This window comes from Entelurus aequoreus, linkage group LG11, assembly GCF_033978785.1.
Source record: "Entelurus aequoreus isolate RoL-2023_Sb linkage group LG11, RoL_Eaeq_v1.1, whole genome shotgun sequence".
In the NCBI taxonomy this organism is placed as follows: domain Eukaryota; kingdom Metazoa; phylum Chordata; class Actinopteri; order Syngnathiformes; family Syngnathidae; genus Entelurus; species Entelurus aequoreus.
In genome coordinates this window covers 20,133,490-20,158,808 of record NC_084741.1, presented here as the reverse complement: position 1 = coordinate 20,158,808, position 25,319 = coordinate 20,133,490, and the positions used below count along the sequence as shown (strand labels likewise).

Below are 25,319 nucleotides of genomic sequence, written 5' to 3'. Positions count from 1 at the left end.
TGCAAAATTGGCCAACAAAAATTAGCATGTTAACGTTAGCATGTTAAAATTTAGCATGTGTCAAGGACCGAGTTATACGACTCTGAGGTGTCTGGCTGAAAAATTGGCTAAAAATGTTAGCATAATAAAAATAACCATGCTAATAGTTAGCATGTGTCAAGGACCAAGTTATATGACTCTGAGGTGTCCGACTGAAAAATTGGCTAAAAAAATTTAGCATGTTAACGTTAGCATGTTAAAATTTAGCATGTGTCAAGGACCGAGTTATACGACTCTGAGGTGTCTGGCTGAAAAATTGGCTAAAAATGTTAGCATAATAAAAATAACCATGCTAATAGTTAGCATGTGTCAAGGACCAAGTTATATGACTCTGAGGTGTTTGGCTGAAAAAAATTGGCTAACAAAGTTAGCATGTTAATGTTAGCATGCTAAAATTAAGCATGTGTCAAGGACCAAGTTATATGACTCTGAGGTGTCTGGCTGAAAAATTGTCTAAAAATGTTAGCATAATAAAATTACCATACTAACCGTTAGCATGTGTCAAGTAACAAGTTATATGACTCTGAGGTGTCTGGCTACAAAATTGACAAAAAAAAGTTAGCATGTTATTGTTAGCTTGCTAACAGTTAGCATGTGTCAAGTACCAAGTTATGTGACTCTTAAGGTGCTAGGCTGCAAAATTGGCCAAAAAAAATTAGCATGTTAACGTTAGCATGTTAAAATTTAGCATGTGTCAAGGACCGAGTTATACGACTCTGAGGTGTCTGGCTGAAAAATTGGCTAAAAATGTTAGCATAATAAAAATAACCATGCTAATAGTTAGCATGTGTCAAGGACCGAGTTATACGACTCTTAGGTGTCTGGCTGAAAAATTGGCTAAAAATGTTAGCATAATAAAAATAACCATGCTAATAGTTAGCATGTGTCAAGGACCAAGTTATATGACTCTGAGGTGTCCGACTGAAAAATTGGCTAAAAAAAATTAGCATGTTAACGTTAGCATGTTAAAATTTAGCATGTGTCAAGGACCGAGTTATACGACGCTGAGGTGTCTGGCTGAAAAATTGGCTAAAAATGTTAGCATAATAAAAATAACCATGCTAATAGTTAGCATGTGTCAAGGACCAAGTTATATGACTCTGAGGTGTCCGACTGAAAAATTGGCTAAAAGAAATTAGCATGTTAACGTTAGCATGTTAAAATTTAGCATGTGTCAAGGACCGAGTTATACGACTCTGAGGTGTCTGGCTGAAAAATTGGCTAAAAATGTTAGCATAGTAAAAATAACCATGCTAATAGTTAGCATGTGTCAAGGACCAAGTTATATGACTCTGAGGTGTCTGGCTGAAAAAATTGGCTAACAAAGTTAGCATGTTAACGTTAGCATGCTAAAATTAAGCATGTGTCAAGGACCAAGTTATATGACTCTGAGGTGTCTGGCTGAAAAATTGTCTAAAAATGTTAGCATAATAAAATTACCATACTAACCGTTAGCATGTGTCAAGTAGCAAGTTATATGACTCTGAGGTGTCTGGCTACAAAATTGACCAAAAAAAGTTAGCATGTTATTGTTAGCTTGCTAACAGTTAGCATGTGTCAAGTACCAAGTTATGTGACTCTTAAGGTGCTAGGCTGCAAAATTGGCCAAAAAAAATTAGCATGTTAACGTTAGCATGTTAAAATTTAGCATGTGTCAAGGACCGAGTTATACGACTCTGAGGTGTCTGGCTGAAAAATTGGCTAAAAATGTTAGCATAATAAAAATAACCATGCTAATAGTTAGCATGTGTCAAGGACCAAGTTATATGACTCTGAGGTGTCCGACTGAAAAATTGGCTAAAAAAATTTAGCATGTTAACGTTAGCATGATAAAATTTAGCATGTGTCAAGGACCGAGTTATACGACTCTGAGGTGTCTGGCTGAAAAATTGGCTAAAAATGTTAGCATAATAAAAATAGCCATGCTAATAGTTAGCATGTGTCAAGGACCAAGTTATATGACTCTGAGGTGTCCGGCTGAAAAAATTGGCTAACAAAGTTAGCATGTTAACGTTAGCATGCTAAAATTAAGCATGTGTCAAGGACCAAGTTATATGACTCTGAGGTGTCTGGCTGAAAAATTGTCTAAAAATGTTAGCATAATAAAATTACCATACTAACCGTTAGCATGTGTCAAGTAACAAGTTATATGACTCTGAGGTGTCTGGCTACAAAATTGACAAAAAAAAGTTAGCATGTTATTGTTAGCTTGCTAACAGTTAGCATGTGTCAAGTACCAAGTTATGTGACTCTTAAGGTGCTAGGCTGCAAAATTGGCCAACAAAAATTAGCATGTTAACGTTAGCATGTTAAAATTGAGCATGTGTCAAGGACCGAGTTATACGACGCTGAGGTGTCTGGCTGAAAAATTGGCTAAAAATGTTAGCATAATAAAAATAACCATGCTAATAGTTAGCATGTGTCAAGGACCAAGTTATATGACTCTGAGGTGTCCGACTGAAAAATTGGCTAAAAAAAATTAGCATGTTAACGTTAGCATGTTAAAATTTAGCATGTGTCAAGGACCGAGTTATACGACTCTGAGGTGTCTGGCTGAAAAATTGGCTAAAAATGTTAGCATAATAAAAAATAACCATGCTAATAGTTAGCTTGTGTCAAGGACCAAGTTATATGACTCTGAGGTGTCTGGCTGAAAAAATTGGCTAACAAAGTTAGCATGTTAACGTTAGCATGCTAAAATTAAGCATGTGTCAAGGACCAAGTTATATGACTCTGAGGTGTCTGGCTGAAAAATTGTCTAAAAATGTTAGCATAATAAAATTACCATACTAACCGTTAGCATGTGTCAAGTAACAAGTTATATGACTCTTTGGTGTCTGGCTACAAAATTGACCAAAAAAAGTTAGCATGTTATTGTTAGCTTGCTAACAGTTAGCATGTGTCAAGTACCAAGTTATGTGACTCTTAAGGTGCTAGGCTGCAAAATTGGCCAAAAAAAATTAGCATGTTAACGTTAGCATGTTAAAATTTAGCATGTGTCAAGGACCGAGTTATACGACTCTGAGGTGTCTGGCTGAAAAATTGGCTAAAAATGTTAGCATAATAAAAATAACCATGCTAATAGTTAGCATGTGTCAAGGACCAAGTTATATGACTCTGAGGTGTCCGACTGAAAAATTGGCTAAAAAAAATTAGCATGTTAACGTTAGCATGTTAAAATTTAGCATGTGTCAAGGACTGAGTAATACGACTCTGAGGTGTCTGGCTGAAAAATTGGCTAAAAATGTTAGCATAATAAAAATAACCATGCTAATAGTTAGCATGTGTCAAGGACCAAGTTATATGACTCTGAGGTGTCTGGCTGAAAAAATTGGCTAACAAAGTTAGCATGTTAACGTTAGCATGCTAAAATTAAGCATGTGTCAAGGACCAAGTTATATGACTCTGAGGTGTCTGGCTGAAAAATTGTCTAAAAATGTTAGCATAATAAAATGACCATACTAACCGTTAGCATGTGTCAATTAACAAGTTATATGACTCTGAGGTGTCTGGCTACAAAATTGACAAAAAAAAGTTAGCATGTTATTGTTAGCTTGCTAACAGTTAGCATGTGTCAAGTACCAAGTTATGTGACTCTTAAGGTGCTAGGCTGCAAAATTGGCCAGCAAAAATTAGCATGTTAACGTTAGCATGTTAAAATTTAGCATGTGTCAAGGACCGAGTTATACGACGCTGAGGTGTCTGGCTGAAAAATTGGCTAAAAATGTTAGCATAGTAAAAATAACCATGCTAATAGTTAGCATGTGTCAAGGACCAAGTTATATGACTCTGAGGTGTCCGACTGAAAAATTGGCTAAAAAAAATTAGCATGTTAACGTTAGCATGTTCAAATTTAGCATGTGTCAAGGACCGAGTTATACGACTCTGAGGTGTCTGGCTGAAAAATTGGCTAAAAATGTTAGCACAATAAAAATAACCATGCTAATAGTTAGCATGTGTCAAGGACCAAGTTATATGACTCTGAGGTGTCTGGCTGAAAAAATTGGCTAACAAAGTTAGCATGTTAACGTTAGCATGCTAAAACTAAGCATGTGTCAAGGACCAAGTTATAAGACTCTGAGGTGTCTGGCTGAAAAATTGTCTAAAAATGTTAGCATAATAAAATTACCATACTAACCGTTAGCATGTGTCAAGTAACAAGTTATATGACTCTGAGGTGTCTGGCTACAAAATTGACCAAAAAAAGTTAGCATGTTATTGTTAGCTTGCTAACAGTTAGCATGTGTCAAGTACCAAGTTATGTGACTCTTAAGGTGCTAGGCTGCAAAATTGGCCAAAAAAAATTAGCATGTTAACGTTAGCATGTTAAAATTTAGCATGTGTCAAGGACCGAGTTATACGACTCTGAGGTGTCTGGCTGAAAAATTGGCTAAAAATGTTAGCATAATAAAAATAACCATGCTAATAGTTAGCATGTGTCAAGGACCAAGTTATATGACTCTGAGGTGTCCGACTGAAAAATTGGCTAAAAAAAATTAGCATGTTAACGTTAGCATGTTAAAATTTAGCATGTGTCAAGGACCGAGTTATACGACTCTGAGGTGTCTGGCTGAAAAATTGGCTAAAAATGTTAGCATAATAAAAATAACCATGCTAATAGTTAGCATGTGTCAAGGACCAAGTTATATGACTCTGAGGTGTTTGGCTGAAAAAAATTGGCTAACAAAGTTAGCATGTTAACGTTAGCATGCTAAAATTAAGCATGTGTCAAGGACCAAGTTATATGACTCTGAGGTGTCTGGCTGAAAAATTGTCTAAAAATGTTAGCATAATAAAATTACCATACTAACCGTTAGCATGTGTCAAGTAACAAGTTATATGACTCTGAGGTGTCTGGCTACAAAATTGACAAAAAAAAGTTAGCATGTTATTGTTAGCTTGCTAACAGTTAGCATGTGTCAAGTACCAAGTTATGTGACTCTTAAGGTGCTAGGCTGCAAAATTGGCCAAAAAAAATTAGCATGTTAACGTTAGCATGTTAAAATTTAGCATGTGTCAAGGACCGAGTTATACGACTCTGAGGTGTCTGGCTGAAAAATTGGCTAACAATGTTAGCATAATAAAAATAACCATGCTAATAGTTAGCATGTGTCAAGGACCGAGTTATACGACTCTTAGGTGTCTGGCTGAAAAATTGGCTAAAAATGTTAGCATAATAAAAATAACCATGCTAATAGTTAGCATGTGTCAAGGACCAAGTTATATGACTCTGAGGTGTCTGGCTGAAAAAATTGGCTAACAAAGGTAGCATGTTAACGTTAGCATGCTAAAATTAAGCATGTGTCAAAGACCAAGTTATATGACTCTGAGGTGTCTGGCTGAAAAATTGTCTAAAAATGTTAGGATAATAAAATTACCATACTAACCCTTAGCATGTGTCAAGTAACAAGTTATATGACTCTGAGGTGTCTGGCTACAAAATTGACCAAAAAAAGTTAGCATGTTATTGTTAGCTGGCTAACAGTTAGCATGTGTCAAGTACCAAGTTATGTGACTCTTAAGGTGCTAGGCTGCAAAATTGGCCAACAAAAATTAGCATGTTAACGTTAGCATGTTAAAATTTAGCATGTGTCAAGGACCGAGTTATACGACGCTGAGGTGTCTGGCTGAAAAATTGGCTAAAAATGTTAGAATAATAAAAATAACCATGCTAATAGTTAGCATGTGTCAAGGACCAAGTTATATGACTCTGAGGTGTCCGACTGAAAAATTGGCAAAAAAAATTTAGCATGTTAACGTTAGCATGTTAAAATTTAGCATGTGTCAAGGACCGAGTTATACGACTCTGAGGTGTCTGGCTGAAAAATTGGCTAAAAATGTTAGCATAATAAAAATAACCATGCTAATAGTTAGCATGTGTCAAGGACCAAGTTATATGACTCTGAGGTGTTTGGCTGAAAAAATTGGCTAACAAAGTTAGCATGTGAACATTAGCATGCTAAAATTAAGCATGTGTCAAGGACCAAGTTATATGACTCTGAGGTGTCTGGCTGAAAAATTGTCTAAAAATGTTAGCATAATAAAATTACCATACTAACCGTTAGCATGTGTCAAGTAACAAGTTATATGACTCTGGGGTGTCTGGCTACAAAATTGACAAAAAAAAGTTAGCATGTTATTGTTAGCTTGCTAACAGTTAGCATGTGTCAAGTACCAAGTTATGTGACTCTTAAGGTGCTAGGCTGCAAATTTGGCCAAAAAAAATTAGCATGTTAACGTTAGCATGTTAAAATTTAGCATGTGTCAAGGACCAAGTTATATGACTCTGAGGTGTTTGGCTGAAAAATTGTCTAAAAATGTTAGCATAATAAAATTACCATACTAACCGTTAGCATGTGTCAAGTAACAAGTTATATGACTCTGAGGTGTCTGGCTACAAAATTGACAAAAAAAAGTTAGCATGTTATTGTTAGCTTGCTAACAGTTAGCATGTGTCAAGTACCAAGTTATGTGACTCTTAAGGTGCTAGGCTGCAAAATTGGCCAACAAAAATTAGCATGTTAACGTTAGCATGTTAAAATTGAGCATGTGTCAAGGACCGAGTTATACGACTCTGAGGTGTCTGGCTGAAAAATTGGCTAAAAATGTTAGCATAATAAAAATAACCATGCTAATAGTTAGCATGTGTCAAGGACCAAGTTATATGACTCTGAGGTGTCTGGCTGAAAAAAATGGCTAACAAAGTTAGCATGTTAACGTTAGCATGCTAAAATTAAGCATGTGTCAAGGACCAAGTTATATGACTCAGAGGTGTCTGGCTGAAAAATTGTCTAAAAATGTTAGCATAATAAAATTACCATACTAACCGTTAGCATGTGTCAAGTAACAAGTTATATGACTCTGAGGTGTCTGGCTACAAAATTGACAAAAAAAAGTTAGCATGTTATTGTTAGCTTGCTAACAGTTAGCATGTGTCAAGTACCAAGTTATGTGACTCTTAAGGTGCTAGGCTGCAAAATTGGCCAAAAAAAATTAGCATGTTAACGTTAGCATGTTAAAATTTAGCATGTGTCAAGGACCGAGTTATACGACTCTGAGGTGTCTGACTGAAAAATTGGCTAAAAATGTTAGCATAATAAAAATAACCATGCTAATAGTTAGCATGTGTCAAGGACCAAGTTATATGACTCTGAGGTGTCCGACTGAAAAATTGGCTGAAAAAAATTAGCATGTTAACGTTAGCATGTTAAAATTTAGCATGTGTCAAGGACCGAGTTATACGACTCTGAGGTGTCTGGCTGAAAAATTGGCTAAAAATGTTAGCATAATAAAAATAACCATGATAATAGTTAGCATGTGTCAAGGACCAAGTTATATGACTCTGAGGTGTCTGGCTGAAAAAAATTGGCTAACAAAGTTAGCATGTTAACGTTAGCATGCTAAAATTAAGCATGTGTCAAGGACCAAGTTATATGACTCAGAGGTGTCTGGCTGAAAAATTGTCTAAAAATGTTAGCATAATAAAATTACCATACTAACCGTTAGCATGTGTCAAGTAACAAGTTATATGACTCTGAGGTGTCTGGCTACAAAATTGACAAAAAAAAGTTAGCATGTTATTGTTAGCTTGCTAACAGTTAGCATGTGTCAAGTACCAAGTTATGTGACTCTTAAGGTGCTAGGCTGCAAAATTGGCCAAAAAAAATTAGCATGTTAACGTTAGCATGTTAAAATTTAGCATGTGTCAAGGACCGAGTTATACGACTCTGAGGTGTCTGGCTGAAAAATTGGCTAAAAATGTTAGCATAATAAAAATAACCATGCTAACAGTTAGCATGTGTCAAGGACCGAGTTATACGACTCTTAGGTGTCCGGCTGAAAAATTGGCTAAAAATGTTAGCATAATAAAAATAACCATGCTAATAGTTAGCATGTGTCAAGGACCAAGTTATATGACTCTGAGGTGTCTGGCTGAAAAAATTGGCTAACAAAGTTAGCATGTTAACGTTAGCATGCTAAAATTAAGCATGTGTCAAGGACCAAGTTATATGACTCTGAGGTGTCTGGCTGAAAAATTGTCTAAAAATGTTAGCATAATAAAATTACCATACTAACCGTTAGCATGTGTCAAGTAACAAGTTATATGACTCTGAGGTGTCTGGCTACAAAATTGACCAAAAAAAGTTAGCATGTTATTGTTAGCTTCTAACAGTTAGCATGTGTCAAGTACCAAGTTATGTGACTCTTTAGGTGCTAGGCTGCAAAAATGGCCAACAAAAATTAGCATGTTAACGTTAGCATGTTAAAATTGAGCATGTGTCAAGGACCGAGTTATACGACTCTGAGGTGTCTGGCTGAAAAATTGGCTAAAAATGTTAGCATAATAAAAATAACCATGCTAATAGTTAGCATGTGTCAAGGACCAAGTTATATGACTCTGAGGTGTCCGACTGAAAAATTGGCTAAAAAAAATTAGCATGTTAATGTTAGCATGTTAAAATTTAGCATGTGTCAAGGACCGAGTTATACGACTCTGAGGTGTCTGGCTGAAAAATTGGCTAAAAATGTTAGCATAATAAAAATAACCATGCTAATAGTTAGCATGTGTCAAGGACCAAGTTATATGACTCTGAGGTGTCCGGCTGAAAACATTGGCTAACAAAGTTAGCATGTTAACGTTAGCATGCTAAAATTAAGCATGTGTCAAGGACCAAGTTATATGACTCTGAGGTGTCTGGCTGAAAAATTGTCTAAAAATGTTAGCATAATAAAATTACCATACTAACCGTTAGCATGTGTCAAGTAACAAGTTATATGACTCTGAGGTGTCTGGCTACAAAATTGACAAAAAAGTTAGCATGTTATTGTTAGCTTGCTAACAGTTAGCATGTGTCAAGTACCAAGTTATGTGACTCTTAAGGTGCTAGGCTGCAAAATTGGCCAACAAAAATTAGCATGTTAACGTTAGCATGTTAAAATTTAGCATGTGTCAAGGACCGAGTTATACGACCCTGAGGTGTCTGGCTGAAAAATTGGCTAAAAATGTTAGCATAATAAAAATAACCATGCTAATAGTTAGCATGTGTCAAGGACCAAGTTATATGACTCTGAGGTGTCCGACTGAAAAATTGGCTAAAAAAAATTAGCATGTTAACGTTAGCATGTTAAAATTTAGCATGTGTCAAGGACCGAGTTATACGACTCTGAGGTGTCTGGCTGAAAAATTGGCTAAAAATGTTAGCATAATAAAAATAACCATGCTAATAGTTAGCATGTGTCAAGGACCAAATTATATGACTCTGAGGTGTCCGACTGAAAAATTGGCTAAAAATGTTAGCATAATAAAATTACCATGCTAACAGTTAGCATGTGTCAAGGACCAAGTTATACGACTCTGAGGTGTCTGGCTGCAAAATTGACAAAAAAAAGTTAGCATGTTATTGTTAGCATGCTAACAGTTAGCATGTGTCAAGTACCAAGTTATATGACTCTGAGGTGTCTGGCTGCAAAATTGGCTAACAAAATTAGCGTGGTAATGTTAGCATGTCAACAGTTAGCATGTGTCAAGTACCAAGTTATATGACTCTGAGGTGCCTGGCTGCAAAATTGGCTAACAAAGTTAGCATGTTAACGTTAGCATGCTAAAATTTAGCATGTGTCAAGGACCAAGTTATATGACTCTGAGGTGTCTGGCTGGAAAATTGGCTAAAAATGTTAGCATAATAAAATTACCATACTAACCGTTAGCATGTGTCAAGTAGCAAGTTATATGACTCTGAGGTGTCTGGCTGCAAAATTGACCAAAAACATTTACCATGTTATTGTTAGCATGCTAACAGTTAGCATGTGTCAAGTACCAAGTTATGTGACCCTTAAGATGTTAGGCTGCAAAATTGGCAAAAAAAAAGTTGGCATGTTAATGTTAGCATGCTAACAGTTAGCGTGTGTCAAGTACCAACTTATATGACTCTGAGGTGGCTGGCTGCAAAATTGGCTAACAAAGTTAGCATGTTAACGTTAGCATGCTAAAATTTAGCATGTGTCTAGGACCAAGTTATATGACTCTGAGGTGTCTGGCTAAAAATGTTAGGATGATAAAATTACCATGCTAACAGTTAGCAAGTGTCAAGTAACAAGTTATATGACTTTGAGGTGTCTGGCTGCAAAATTGGCTAAAAATGTTAGCATGATAAAATTACCATGCTAAGAGTTAGCATGTGTCAAGAAACAAGTTATATGACTGAGGTGTCTGGCTGCAAAATTGGCTAACAAAGTTAGCATGGTAATGTTAGCATGTCAACAGTTAGCATGTGTCAAGTACCAAGTTATATGACTCTGAAGTGTCTAGCTGCAAAATTGGCTAACAAAGTTAGCATGTTAACGTTAGCATGCTAAAATTTAGCATGTGTCAAGTACCAACTTATATGACTCTGAGGTGTCTGGCTGCAAAATTGGCTAACAAAGTTAGCATGGTAATGTTAGCATGTCAACAATTAGCATGTGTCAAGTACCAAGTTATTAGACTCTGAGGTGTCTGGCTGCAAAATTGGCTAACAAAGTTAGCATGGTAATGTTAGCATGTCAACAATTAGCATGTGTCAAGTACCAAGTTATTAGACTCTGAGGTGTCTGGCTGCAAAATTGGCTAACAAAGTTAGCATGGTAATGTTAGCATGCTAAAATTTAGCAGGTGTCAAGGACCAAGTTATATGACTCTGAGGTGTCTGGCTGCAAAATTGGCTGAAAAAGTTAGCATGGTAATATTAATATGTCAACAGTTAAGATATTTCAAGTACCAAGTTATATGACTCTTGTGGCTTGTGCAGCCCTTTGAGACACTTGTGATTTAGGGCTATATAAATAAACATTGATTGACATTGATTGATTAAGGTGCTAGGCTGCAAAATTGGCTAAAAAAAATTGTTAGCATGCTGAAATTTAGCAATTGTCAAGGACCAAGTTATATGACTGAGGTGTCTGGATGAAAAATTGGCTAAAAGTGTTAGCATAATAAAATTACCATGCTAACATTTAGCATGTGTCAAGTACCAAGGTTTATGACTTAGAGGTGTTTGGCTGCAAAATTGACTTATAAAAATTTAGCATTGTTATGTTAGCATGCTAACGGTTAACATGTGTCAAGTACCAACTTATATGACTCTAAAGGCTTCGGATGCAAAATTAGCAAAAAAAAAGTTAGCTTTGTAATGTTAGCATGCTATCATGGTAATGTTAGCATGCTAACAGTTAGCATGTGTCAAGTACCAAGTTATACGACTCAGATGTGTGTTTGGCAGCAAAATTGTCTAAAAAAAAATTAGTATGGTAACGTTAGCGTGCTAACAGTTAGCATGTTTCAAGAACCAAGTTAAAAGACTCTGAGGTGTCTGGCTGCAAAATTGGTTAAATAAGTTAGCATGGTAATGTTAGCATGCCAACAGTTAACATGTTTCAAGTACCAGGTTATATGACTCTTAAGGTGTTCGGCTGCAAAATAGGCAAAAAAATGTTAGCATGGTAATCTTAGCATGCTAGCATGTTAACATTGGCATGCTAACAGTTAGTATGTGTGAAGTACCAAGTTGTATGACTCTGAGGCTTCTGGCTGAAAAATTGGCAAAAAAAATGTTAGCATGGTAATGTTAGCATACTAACAGTTAGCAAGTGTCAAGTACTAAATTATAAGGCTCGGCTGTGTTTGGCGGCAAACTTGGCTAAAAAAGTTAGCACAATAACGTTTAGCATGCTAACAGTTGGCATGTGTCAAGTACAAAGTTATTTGCCTCAGAGGTTTTTGGTTGCAAAATTGGCTAAAAGTGTAAGCATGCTAGCATTAGTAATGACAAATAAAGCAATGGACAAGCTATTTGTGGTTTGAAACATTCAGGAAGTATCCACAGCGTTGTCAACACTGTCTGATATATTGTTATTTACAGATAAACACTGTTATTTATTATTGATATATTGTTATTTACAGATAAACACTGACATTTATTATTGATATATTGTCATTTACAGATAAACACTGACATTTGCTATTTAAATATTGTTATTTACAGATAAACACTGACATTATATATATATTGTTATTTACAGACAAACACTGACATGTATTATACACACACATATATACATATATATATATATATATATATATATATATATAGTTATTTACAGATAAACACTGACATTTGCTATTTATATATTGTTATTTACAGATACACACTGACATGTATTATTTATATATTGTTATTTACAGATAAACACTGACATGTATTATTTATATATTGTTATTTACAGATAAACACTGAGATGTATTATTTATATATTGTTATTTACAGATAAACACTGAATTTATATATATATATATATATATATATATATATATATATATATATATATATATATATATATATATATATATATATATATATATATATATATATATATATATGTATATATATATATATATATATATATATATATATACATATATATAGTTATTTACAGATAAACACTGACATTTGTTATTTAAATATTGTTATTTACAGATAAACACTGACATGTATTATTGCTATATTGTTATTTACAGATAAACACTGACATTTATTATTTATATCTCTATATATATATATGTATATATATATATGTATATATATATATATATATATATATATATATATATACATGTATATATATATGTATATATATATATATATATATATATATATTGTTATTTACAGATAAACACTGACATTTGCTATTTAAATATTATTATTTACAGATAAACACTGACATTTTCTATTGATATATTGTTATTTACAGATAAACACTGACATGTATTATTTACAGATAAGCACTGACATTTGCTATTTAAATATTGTTATTTACAGATAAACACTGACATTTATTATTGATATATTGTTATTTACAGATGAACACTGACATTTATTATTCATATATTGTTATTCACAGATAAAAACTGACATTTATTATTTATATGTTGTTATTTACAGCTGAAATGGACCAAAAGGAACCGCCTGACCCTCATGAATTCATCATTTACTGAGAGGACCACTTTCTGACTGTTGGACATTGCGCACAAAAGCCTGACTTTTTATGTAAAATTCGGTACACTTTGTTTTTTTAAATCTTATCGTTTTGTATATTATTGATTCTCCTTTACTTACACTTTATTAAAATAAATATTGTTTACATGGTATCAGTGTAGAAATATACTGTACCACTCATCCGTACGTCATCAGCCTGATTTGTATAAACCAGGGGTTCCTAACCTTGTTTTACCTTGGGGCCCAACTTTAACCACTACAAAAGGGCCCGGAGCCCACTCCAATATTAACACTAAATTACCAATCTTACTCTTTATTTTCATCATATTCAATAACTAAATCCAACCTACAGTTTACAACCTTGTCCAAATGACTTGAATAACGTAAATGTCCATACAATTACGTTGTGATGAAATCAATAAACTAAATTAATAATTATTATGTTTCTTACATAAAATGTAACAAAATCAAAAAATAAACAAAATTAAAGTGCAAATACATTTTCACCACTTTAGTCATAATTTTTGCGCTTATGACAGGGGTGTCAAAGTCAATTATAAATGGCATGATATTTGATTAGTATTAGAGCCGGCCCGCAGGCCACAGCCACCTGCTGCTGTTTTGCACGCACCAATACTCCCATCAGTGTTGGTGAATTTTTGGGGTCCCACTTTTTTGTAAGCATTTTGAAAACAAATGATAAATGTGTGCATTACCCTGTTATATCTCACATTCTATATTGTGTTTTGGAAAAAGGTTGTCATAAACGTTACTTAATTCATAAAAAAAAAATAATAATACAAAAGAAAACAACATTTTATGCATATGTGAATTTATTCATTCACTTTCTTCTTTCCTTCATGAATCTAAACTTTACCGCTGGCGGTATTTTTTTCCCATATTTTTATTGTAATATTTTCAGAATTTGTTTATTCTATTTTTGGCCAAAGTAAGACAAAGAAAAACAATCTGAAGTTGTCTTTATTTGTTTAGTTTTAATGCCATGATTTTAATAGTTGAGCCCGCGTGTGCACAGATTATTCCTCCATGCGGCCCCTGAGCTAAAACGAGTACGACACCCCTGGTTTATGACTTTAGTTCCAGACTTCTGTTTGTTTGATGTTGTCATTACTGCCACCGGTGGTGGAAAAGTGTATTACAATTGAGTTCAAACGGATATTTTTGAACGACCCTGAATTGTGAAATGTGGTGGAAACACAAACCACACAAGTCCACAGTTCCAAGGAACTTAAAGTTCCTGAACTTGTGGTGGACAAAGGTCTATTCATGTTTTTTTAGTCAACGCATCAACAACACCCGCATCAACAACACCCGCAGTCCAAAAAATGCTTCAAATTTCGAGTTAAACACCCCAGATCAACCTTATCTGCCCTGAGATGTCATGAGGGAGAAATGAGTTGTTGGGCCAAACCTCCAGCTGACCTTCTTCGAGCCATTACGGTCCTCAGACGTGAGACTTGGCGCTGACCCGGGGAACGTACCTGCAGACCGCTTAGACATAGACCGGCCGTTGTTTGGAAGCACGCAGGTCTAACTTGGTCCTGATTGTTTAACGAGATCTCCAGGACTGGTGCAGGAGGCAAGTAAAGTTCAAGTCTGAACTGAGTTTCTGAGGGTTCGGCTTCTCCCGACAGGCGAAATTGTCGCTGACAGTTTGGAACTGAAACGATCTCGGTGTGTTCAAATCCCCTCAACTCCAGCACGCAGAGTTGGGTTTACCCCTCTCATCTCCCCGCCTTGCTGTCAGTGATTCATCTCCGACGAGTTAGCGAAGACTTCCCCGCGGCGCTCCACCTGGTTCCGACTGACAGCTGCATCGCCGCTAAGTTCCACCCACACGCCGCGCGCTAATTAGCTTTAATCAATCTCCTATTAGCTGGCGCCGCCTAGTTCCACGTCGCTGGCGACAGTCAGCGCTGGCTGTGGAACTTCAGAAGTTGACCTGGAACCTGCGACTCCATTCTTCAGTCTATCCAGGATTCTGTGGATTTTTTTTTTGGACTGATTGTCGCGGTCTAAAACGCCCAAATTCATGGCAGCTTTTAAAGAAAGCTGCGACAAAAGTTGCGATGTTTTGAATGATTTTTCTTTTTCAATAACATCTAATCAAGATGTGTTTTTTTTTTTTTTTATAAATTGTGTATCAATGTTTTAGGTGTTCTTTGTAACCCTGATCTAAAGAAAAGCACAGGATTTCAACAAAAATTTAAGTCCGGTCTACAAAATTCAATCGAATAGACTGCAAAGACAAGATACTTAACGTTCAAACTGGAAAACTTTGTTATTTTTCGCAAATATTAGCTCATGTGGAATTTGATGCCTGCAACATGTTTCAAAAAAGCTGGCACAAGTGGCAAAAAAGACTGAGAAAGTTGAGGAATGCTCATCAAACACTTATTTGGAACATCCCACAGGTGAACAGGCTAATTGGGAACAGGTGGGTGCCATGATTGGGTACAAAAGTAGATTCCATGAAATGCTCAGTCATTCACAAACAAGGATGGGGCGAGGGTCACCACTTTGTCAACGAATGCGTGAGCAAATTGTTCACAAGAACAACATTTCTCAACCAGCTATTGCAAGGAATTTAGGGATTTCACCATCTAAGGTCTGTAATATCATCAAAAGGTTCAGAGAATCTGGAGAAATCACTGCAAGCAACCAGCAAGGCTGAAAACCAACATTGAATGCCTTTGACCTTCGATCCCTCAAGTGGTACTGCATCAAAAACCGACATCAGTGTGTAAAGGATATCACCACATGGGCTCAGGAACACTTAAAAAAAACACTGTCAGTAACTACAGTCGGTCGCTACATCTGTAAGTGGAAGTTAAAACTCTACCATGCAAAGCAAAAGCCATTTATCAACAACACCCAGAAACGCCGCCGGCTTCGCTGGGCCCGAGCTCATCTAAGATGGACTGATGCAAAGTGTAAAAGTGTTCTGTGGTCTGAGGAGTCCACATTTGAAAAAATTTTTGGAAACTGTGGACGTCGTGTCCTCCGGACCAAAGAGGAAAAGAACCATCCGGATTGTTATAGGTGCAAAGTTGAAAAGCCAGCATCTGTGATGGTATGGGGGTGTATTAGTGCCCAAGACATGGGTAACTTACACATCTGTGAAGGCACCATTAATGCTGAAAGGTACATACAGGTTTTGGAGCAACATATGTTGCCATCCAAGCAACTTTACCATGACGCCCCTGCTTATTTCAGCAAGACAATGCCAAGCCACATGTTACAACAGTGTGGCTTCATAGTAAAAGAGTGCAGGTACTAGACTGGCCTGCCTGTAGTCCAGACCTGTCTCCCATTGAAAATGTGTGACGCAATATGAAGCCTAAAATACGACAACGGAGACCCCCGGACTGTTGAACATTTTAAGCTGTACATCAAGCAAGAATGGGAAAGAATTCCACCTGAAAAGCTTCAAAAATGTGTCTCCTCAGTTCCCAAACATTTACTGAGTATTGTTAAAAGGAAAGGCCATGTAGCACAGTGGTAAAAATGCCCCTGTGCCAACTTTTTTGCAATGTGTTGCTGCCATTAAATTCTAAGTTAATGATTATGTTGTGTTTGCAGGAGGGAGTTGATGGCACAGCACCACAAGGGGAAGTAAAGCTCTATGATTTTTATTATATATATTTACCATATATATATATATATATATATATATATATATATATATATATATATATATATATATATATATATATATATATATATATATATATAAATAAAATAATCAAACAATAATAATATTAAAAAAGGGGAATGGCGTGTGTGAACTTGAACCCAAAGTGTGTGTGTGAGGCTATGTGTGTGATTAGCTGTAGTGTGTTACCGAATGTTGAATGAAGAGGGACAAGGCAAGAAGGCTCGTGATCCGAGAGACAGGCAGTAAGTCGGGGGCTAAGCGGGGCGTAGGAAGTCCGTGTCCAAGCGGGGGTCGAGGATCGAGGAGGCAGTCCGGGAAGCAGAGAACCAAGAACTGACGAGAACGAAGGCAGACTGTCGGGAGGGCGACAAGGAAGACACAATGAGACACGGAGGGGAAAACACAGAGAGAGAGAGAGAGAGAGAGAGAGAGAGAGAGAGAGAGAGAGAGCGAGAGAGCAGGGTTGCATAGAGCTAAGATCGCTTATGGTACAGGAACGGATGGTTACGTTCTGGCCCGGAACGCAGGTCTGCATTGGCTTATGAAGCCCAGCAAGATCATCACCAACAGGTGCGCTGATTGCAGATTGAATCCAGCTGCCGGCTGCCGGCGGAGTGACGTGTGCAGGAGAGGACTGTGCCGTAACAGATTATTTGCAAAAAAAAAATGAAGTTTCTCAGTTGGAACATTAAATATCTTGTCTTTGCAGTCTATTCAATTGAATATAAGTTGAAAAGGATTTGCAAATCATTGTATTCTGTTTTTATTTACGAATTACACAACGTGCCAACTTCACTGCTTTTGGGTTTTGTACAAGCCGCTACTTTTTTTCCCAACGCTTTGAGCCACGCGTTTGATACAATGTTGCGGCTGATTTAAAGATTCTTCCGGTGAGTGTTCGCGTCCCTGAGGAGCAGCAGCACATTCTCACACACACACATACCTGCAGTCAAGGCCATTATATTAGGAACACCATTAACGCCATTCACAAGGGGTGTGAATCTTTGGGAACCTACCAATTCGATCTCATTCCTGGGGTGATGGTTCGATTCAGAATCGATTCTGGATTCAACACGATTCTTCCTGATCGTGGCAGTGACAAAACTGTGCCATGCACTTTATACTTACAAACAATTGTCTGCACAGTTGCTTTTGGGACCTTAAGCTGCTTTGAAATGGCTCCAAGTGACTTTCCCGACTTGTTCAAGTCAATGATTAGTTTTTTCAGATCCGTGCTGAGTTTCTTTGACTTCACCATTGTCGCGTTTGTAACCGAGTCTAATGACTGCATCACATGAGCCCTATTTAAATGGGCTCAGAGAAGTCAATCATAATCACTCACATGAAGTTAAGAGGCCATGAAGCTCATTTGATTTGATTGTAACTTTTTCTACATCAAGAAAATTGATACTGTATGTTGCTGTATGTATACTTTTGACTCAGCAGATTTGCTCACATTTTCAGTAGACCCACAATAAATTAATTAAAGAAATAAACTTCATGAATGTTTTTTGTGACCAACAAGTATGTGCTCCAATCACTCTATCACAAAAAAATAAGAGTTGTAGAAATTATTGGAAACTCAAGACAGCCATGACATTAACTGAGAAACTTATTTTTTTTGCGAATAATCATTAACTTAGAATTTAATGACAGCAACACATTGCAAAGAAGTTGGCACAGGGGCATTTTTACCACTGTGTTACACGGCCTTTCCTTTTAACAACACTCAGTATAGGTTTGGGAACTGAGGAGACACATTTTTGAAGCTTCTCAGGTGGAATTCTTTCCCATTCTTGCTTGATGTACAGCTTAAGTTGTTCAACAGTCCGGGGGTCTCCGTTGTGGTATTTTACGCTTCATAATGCGCCACACATTTTCAATGGGAGACAGGTCTGGACTACAGGCAGGCCAGTCTAGTACCCGCACTCTTTTACTATGAAGCCAGGTTGATGTAACACGTGGCTTGGCATTGTCTTGCCGAAATAAGCAGGGGCGTCCATGATAACGTTGCTTGGATGGCAACATATGTTGCTCCAAAACCTGTATGTACCTTTCAGCATTAATGGCGCCTTCACAGATGTGTAAGTTACCCATGTCTTGGGCACTAATACACCCCCATACCATCACACATGCTGGCTTTTACACTTTGCGCCTATAACAATCCGGATGGTTCTTTTCCTCTTTGGTCCGGAGGACACGACGTCCACAGTTTCCAAAAACAATTTCAAATGTGGACTCTTCAGACCACAGAACACTTTTACACTTTGTATCAGTCCATCTTAGATGAGCTCGGGCCCAGCGAAGCCAACGGCGTTTCTGGGTGTTGTTGATAAATGGCTTCCGCTTTGCATGGTAGAGTTTTAACTTGCACTTACACATGTAACGACAAACTGTAGTCACTGACAGTGGTTTTATGAAGTGTTCCTGAGCCCATGTGGTGATATCCTTTACACACTGCTTTTTGATGCGGTACCGCCTGAACGGATCGAAGGTCACAGGCCTTGCCGCTTACGTGAAGCGATTTCCCCAGATTCTCTGAACCTTTTCATGATATTACGGACCGTAGATGGTGAAATCCCTATTTTTAATCATGCCATGGTTTTACTCAAATCTATTCCTATTTGGGAATAGATTTGAGCTCAAAATTAGTTTGACACCCCTCCTGTACATGAACAATACAGCTAATCACACAAATGTTTTTTTTAATCAATTAATAATCGTTATAAATAAGAATCGCATTTAATCTAAAAATCTTTTATTTTTATTTTTGACACCCCAAGCAGCCACCGTACTCCCCCCTCCCCAGTCTGCAATCCTTATATTTAAGAGCTGACAATTAAAGAAGAATATTTCAGGGAAAGTTAGCAAACCACAAAGAAAACAATCTGAAGTTGTCTTTATTTTTAAGATATCATGCCATGGTTTTACCAGTCCGGCCCACTTGGGAATATATTTGAGTTAAAATGAGTTTGACACCCCTCCTCTACATCAATAATATGATTTGCCTGAGTGGCCAGACAGGACAGATTAAATAAAAAAAATAAAGAAAAAAGTTTTTTTTAATCGATTAATAATCATTATAAATAAGAATAGCGATTAATATGAAAATTGTTACTTTTTTTTGACACCCCTAGCAGCCACCGTACTCCCCCCCATGTCTGCAATCCTTATATTTAAAAGCTGACGATTAAAGAAGAAGATTTCAGGGAAACTTAGCAAACCACAAAGAAAACAATCTGAAGTTGTCTTTATTTTTAAGTTATCATGCCATGGTTTTACCAGTCCGGCTCATTTGGGAATAGATATGAGTTCAAATGAGTTTGACACCCCTCCTCTACATCAATAATATGATTTGCCTGAGTGGCCAGACAGGACAGATTTAAAAAAAAAAATTAAACAATGTAAAATGTTTTTTTAATCGATTAATAATCGTTATAAATAAGAATTGCGATTAATCTGACTTTTTTTTTTTTTTGACACCTCTAGCAGCCACCGTACATCCCCCCTACCCAGTCTGCAATCCGTATATTTAAAAGCTGACAATTAAAGAAGATTTCAGGGAAAGTTAGCAAAAAACAAAGAAAACAATCTGAAGTTGTCTTTATTTTTAAGTTATCATGCCATGGTTTTACCAGTCCGGCCCACTTGGGAATATATTTGAGTTACAATGAGCTTGACACCCCTCCTCTACATCAACAATATGATTTGCCTAGGTGGCAAGACAGGACAGATTTAAAAAAAAAAAATTAAACAATTTAAAATGTTTTTTTAATCGATTAATAATCGTTATAAATAAGAATCGCGATTAATCTGACTTTTTTTTTTTTTTTGACACCTCTAGCAGCCACCGTACTCCCCCCTACCCAGTCTGCAATCCTTATATTTAAAAGCTGACGATTAAAGAAGATATCAGGGAAAGTTAGCAAAAAACAAAGAAAACAATCTGAAGTTGTCTTTATTTTTAAGTTATCATGCCATGATAACTTAAAAAAAAGTTGGCCGGTCTTTTACCAGTCCGGCCCACTTGGGAATAGATTTGAGCTAAAAGGAATTTGACACCCCTCCTCTACATCAACAATATGATTTGCCTGAGTGGCCAGACAGAGCAGATTAAATAAATAAACTAAAAAAAATAAAATAAGAAGTTTATTTTAATAGATTAATAATCGTTATAAATAAGAATCGCGATTAATCTGATTTTTTTTTTTTTTTTTTTTTTTTGACACCTCTAGCAGCCACTGTACTCCCCCCCCCCCCCCAAGTCTGCAATCCTTATATTTAAAAGCTGACAATTAAAGAAGAAGATTTCAGGGAAAGTTAGCAAACCACAAAGAAAACAATCTGAAGTTGTCTTTATTTTTAAGTTATCATGCCATGGTTTTACCAGTCCGGCCCACTTGGGAATAGATATGAGCTAAAATGAGTTTGACACCCCTCCTCTACATCAACAATATGATTTGCCTGAGTGGCCAGACAGGACAGATTAAACAAAAAAAATAAAGAAAACTTTTTTTTTTAATCAATTAATAATCACTATAAATAAAAATCGTGATTAATATGAAAATTTTTACTTTTTTTGACACCCCTAGCAGCCACCGTACTCACCCCCCCCCCCCCCCAAGTCTGCAATCCTTATATTTAAAAGCTGACAATTAAAGAAGAAGATTTCAGGGAAAGATAGCAAACCACAAAGAAAACAATCTGAAGTTGTCTTTATTTTTAAGTTATCATGCCATGGTTTTACCAGTCCGGCCCACTTGGGAATATATTTGAGTTAAAATGAGTTTGACACCCCTCCTCTACATCAACAATATGATTTGCCTAGGTGGCCAGACAGGACAGATTTTTAAAAAAAATTAAACAATGTAAAATGTTTTTTTAATCGATTAATAATTGTTATAAATAAGAATCGCGATTAATCTGAATTTTGTTGTTGTTGTTGATACCTCTAGCAGCCACCGTACTCCCCCTTACCCAGTCTGCAATCCTTATATTTAAGAGCTGACAATTAAAGAAGAAGATTTCAGGGAAAGTTAGCAAACCACAAAGAAAACAATCTGAAGTTGTCTTTATTTTTAAGTTATCATGCTATGGTTTTACCAGTCTGGTCCACTTGGGAATAGATTTGAGCTAAAATTAGTTTGACACCCCTCCTCTACATCAAAAAATATGGTTTTCCTGAGTGGCCAGACAGGACAGATAAAAAAATAATATAAATTTTTTTTTTTTTTAAATCGATTAATAATCGTTATAAATAAGAATCGCGATTAATCTGAATTATTTTTATTTTTTTTACACCCCAAGCAGCCACCGTACTCCCCCCACCCAGTCTGCAATCCTTATATTTAAGAGCTGACAATTAAAGAAGAAGATTTCAGGGAAAGTTAGCAAACCACAAAAAAAAAAAAAAAAAAAAAAAAAAAAAACCCACCTGAGCATAAAAATGTCTAGATTGAGCCGAGACGTCTTCTCTCTTCGACATTTTTCTCTGTGAGACAAATGACTTCTAGAAGAGTCCATGGCCTGTCATTAAGATATCAAATAAGAGGCCGGAGCGTCTGCGTCTTTCGTTACGCGTTGAAAAGATTAATTCCGGGGTGACTCACCCTTGTAATTATCCGAGTGCTTTTTATTGTTCTAAGTGCAGACGGCTGCTGCTTTGATTTGTTTGCGTCTCTGTCGCGTTAGTGCCCTCTTTATGCTTTGCCCGCCTAAACGCGGCGCGTTAACGTCTTGGAAGTGGTCCACGTCGCTTTTAAAGCGTGTGGGGGAGTGCGCGGGGGTCAGGGTTTGTCGCCGCCGTGGAAACATCACCAGCATCAAGCCGAGAACCCCAAAAGTTAAAAAAAAAAAGCTCCTAAATGGAGAGAGAGAGAGAGAGAAAGGTCATCATTAGCTGCACTTCCTCTTAGTCACAGCGCACTCACTGAGGCCCCCTTGTGGACACGCAGAGGACACGCACCTCCTCAGGAGGCTCCAACTTGTGTGTGGAACTTGTTTAGATTAAAAAAAACCAACAACAACACACATTAAAATCACCAGCTGTTGTCCGTAATGATGAAAACACTTCCGAGCACTGCAGGAATTTATAATGATGCACATTGGAACGTCTTTTTCTGTTCTCATTTTTTGTCTCCCTGGAGGAGCGATGGTGTGGAAACACTTAGTTCCTACCTTTTCTTTTGTATTTAAATGAATGCAGATCTCACAAGTTCCATAAGGAAAGTTTTATGGAGGTCTCAAACCATCTTCATTCCAAGAACTGTGTCTAAATTATCAATTATATGATTGTAATCACCTCCCCCTTGTATAAATAAAAAAAGTAAAACTTTGTGTGTTTAGTTTTGCTGCAAAATATTATGTATTTCCTTAGTTAGAGCTGCATTCCTGTTGAGAGAGGGAAAAAAAGAATGCGTAATGTGTCAATCACAACATGAACACCAGCAATTAAATAAATAAAAAAGCTCTTAATATTTCCGATTTCAAAATAAATGTCAGGGTAATTCCTCCACAAGCCTGCAGAGGTATGATAATAACCATCATTACAATATGACATTCCAGCTATTGACGTATAGGAAATTTAACTCAGGCGTTTTTTTAATATTTGTAATATGTGGAAATCATCTCGTTTGTTTTTTGTTGGTATTTTTACTTTAGGAATTAAGAACACAAAGAACATGATTCTCCATCCGCAGCTGTGTTTTAACAAGACTTCCCAGAGTTGAACTTTTCTCATTTTTTTGTTGAATTAAATTAAAATTAAGCCGTTTATTATAATTATCCTTATTGGATCATTTATTTCGAATTTGAACGGGCCCTTTATTTTTTGCTGCCTGACCAAAAAAGTCCCTCCCTATTAAAAACGGTGCGTTCACGGGTCAGCGGAAACAACAAATAATGCGTTTGTTTTGATTGCGTGCAAAACAGTTAAAAAAAATGTTTTAAGCAAGTGCGTTATTTATTTTTTACTTCTGTTTCTGGAACGCACGCACATTCTTTCGTCCAACTCGTCCCCGGGGAGGAAGCGCGCACACATGTATTTAAAAAAAAAGAAAGAAAAAAAAAAAAAGGAAAAAAAGCGCAAAGTGGGGCAAGCTGCGGCACAGCTGGCAAATGATCGATTCGAGCATCGGAGCAGCGGGGAGGGGCGGTGCTTGTGTTACCTGCCGCCCTCTCAAAGCGCGCCTCTCCTTGCCGCCACTCGCCTCTCCTCTTCCTCCAAGCGCGCATCCCTCGGCTCCATCCTCCCCGCCGTGCGCGGCTCAAACTTCAGCCTCCGACCCGAGCGACCACCCAGCCCCCGCCCGCCTCCCCCGGGGAAGACATATCTTCGAAACAAAACACTTTTTTTTTTTTTTTTTTTTTTTTTTAAATTTCCCTGTTTTTAATTTTTCTTTTTGGATCCACGCTAAGTGTTTTGCGTCAGAGAGCGGAGGTTGTTCAACTTTTGATGGAAAACCACTGCTGACTTCCCAGGTACGTCCGCCATCATCACACTTTTTTTTTACTTTCTGCATCACTTTGGATGACAGCGAAAGAGTGCTTCTCCTTGCAATTTCAAGGATGCAATAATAATAATAATAATGAAAAAAATATATATAAATAAATAAATGTGTCGTCTAAATAAATTAAAAGGCAAAATGTGCAGACCTTCCGAATCACTTAAAACCCACATGGACTCCAAAGTGGCTGCTGCAGGGATTGAATATTTCATAAAGCGAGAGATACAAATAGGAATTAAAAACTTAAGAGCCGGCTATGAATGGCGGGCTTAATGGTAAATAGAAATGATGGCATTCAAATAGAAAAAAAATGGGCCACGAAAGAAAGAAAAAAAAAGGATTTCTGCAAGATGATACGTTCCTTTTCAATACTTGACTAACTGCAAGTGGAGAGATATTTAAAATGATCTCATGAAAACAAAAGGTTCGAACCGCCTCATGTTTATTACTGCTATTAAGTTATTTACATTTGCACCAGCGTTGGCGGCACAAGGCGGGTGAGGTGTCTCGACAGCCCCCGCAGGCACGGGACGTTGATACAACGTTGATCGTACGTACGTGTCCTTTAAAAACTGACCTTTGAAACAACGTTGTAAAAATAGTTTGTAAATTGAGGCAACGTTGATGTCCAAACGTCGGATCCGCGTTGTTGATTGAAAAGTGTCAACATTTCACGGGTCAAATCGACGTCACAACCTGACGTTGAGTAAACGTCGTCAAAAAGCATGTCGTTGCAACGTTGTAGAATATTGGTTGGGAAATGGCCAACATTTCAATGGTCAAATCAACGCGAGAACCCAACGTTGTATTTGTGTTGTAGAATATTGGTTGAAAAATGACCACAACTTCAATGGTCAAATCAACGTCACAACCTGACATTGAATAAACGTCGTCAAAAAGCATGTTGTTTCAACGTTGAATTTGTGTTGTAGAATATTGGTCGAAAAATGACCACAATTTCAATGGTCAAATCAACGCAAGAACCCAACATTGATTAAACATCGTCAAAAGGCATGTTGTATCAATGTTGTATTTGTGTTGTAGAATATTGGTTGAAAAATGACC

General features: G+C 36.8%; 1 protein-coding gene and 1 long non-coding RNA gene across 2 annotated transcripts in view; one reads left to right on the top strand and one right to left on the bottom strand.

Moving 5' to 3' along the window:
- The first annotated feature begins 24,122 nt into the window (after positions 1-24,122).
- satb1b (SATB homeobox 1b) overlaps positions 24,123-25,319 on the top strand; it is a 235,211-nt gene continuing 234,014 nt past the window's right edge. The window contains exon 1 of the mRNA XM_062062651.1: positions 24,123-24,228. The gene's annotated coding sequence lies outside the window, so the exon portion shown is untranslated. The remainder of the gene's footprint in view (positions 24,229-25,319) is intronic.
- The window catches only part of LOC133659855 (uncharacterized), a 61,196-nt gene continuing 60,249 nt past the window's right edge, over positions 24,373-25,319 (bottom strand). The window contains exon 4 of the long non-coding RNA XR_009827727.1: positions 24,373-25,319. This exon is cut by the window's right edge and continues 1,962 nt beyond it. This is a non-coding gene — a long non-coding RNA (uncharacterized LOC133659855).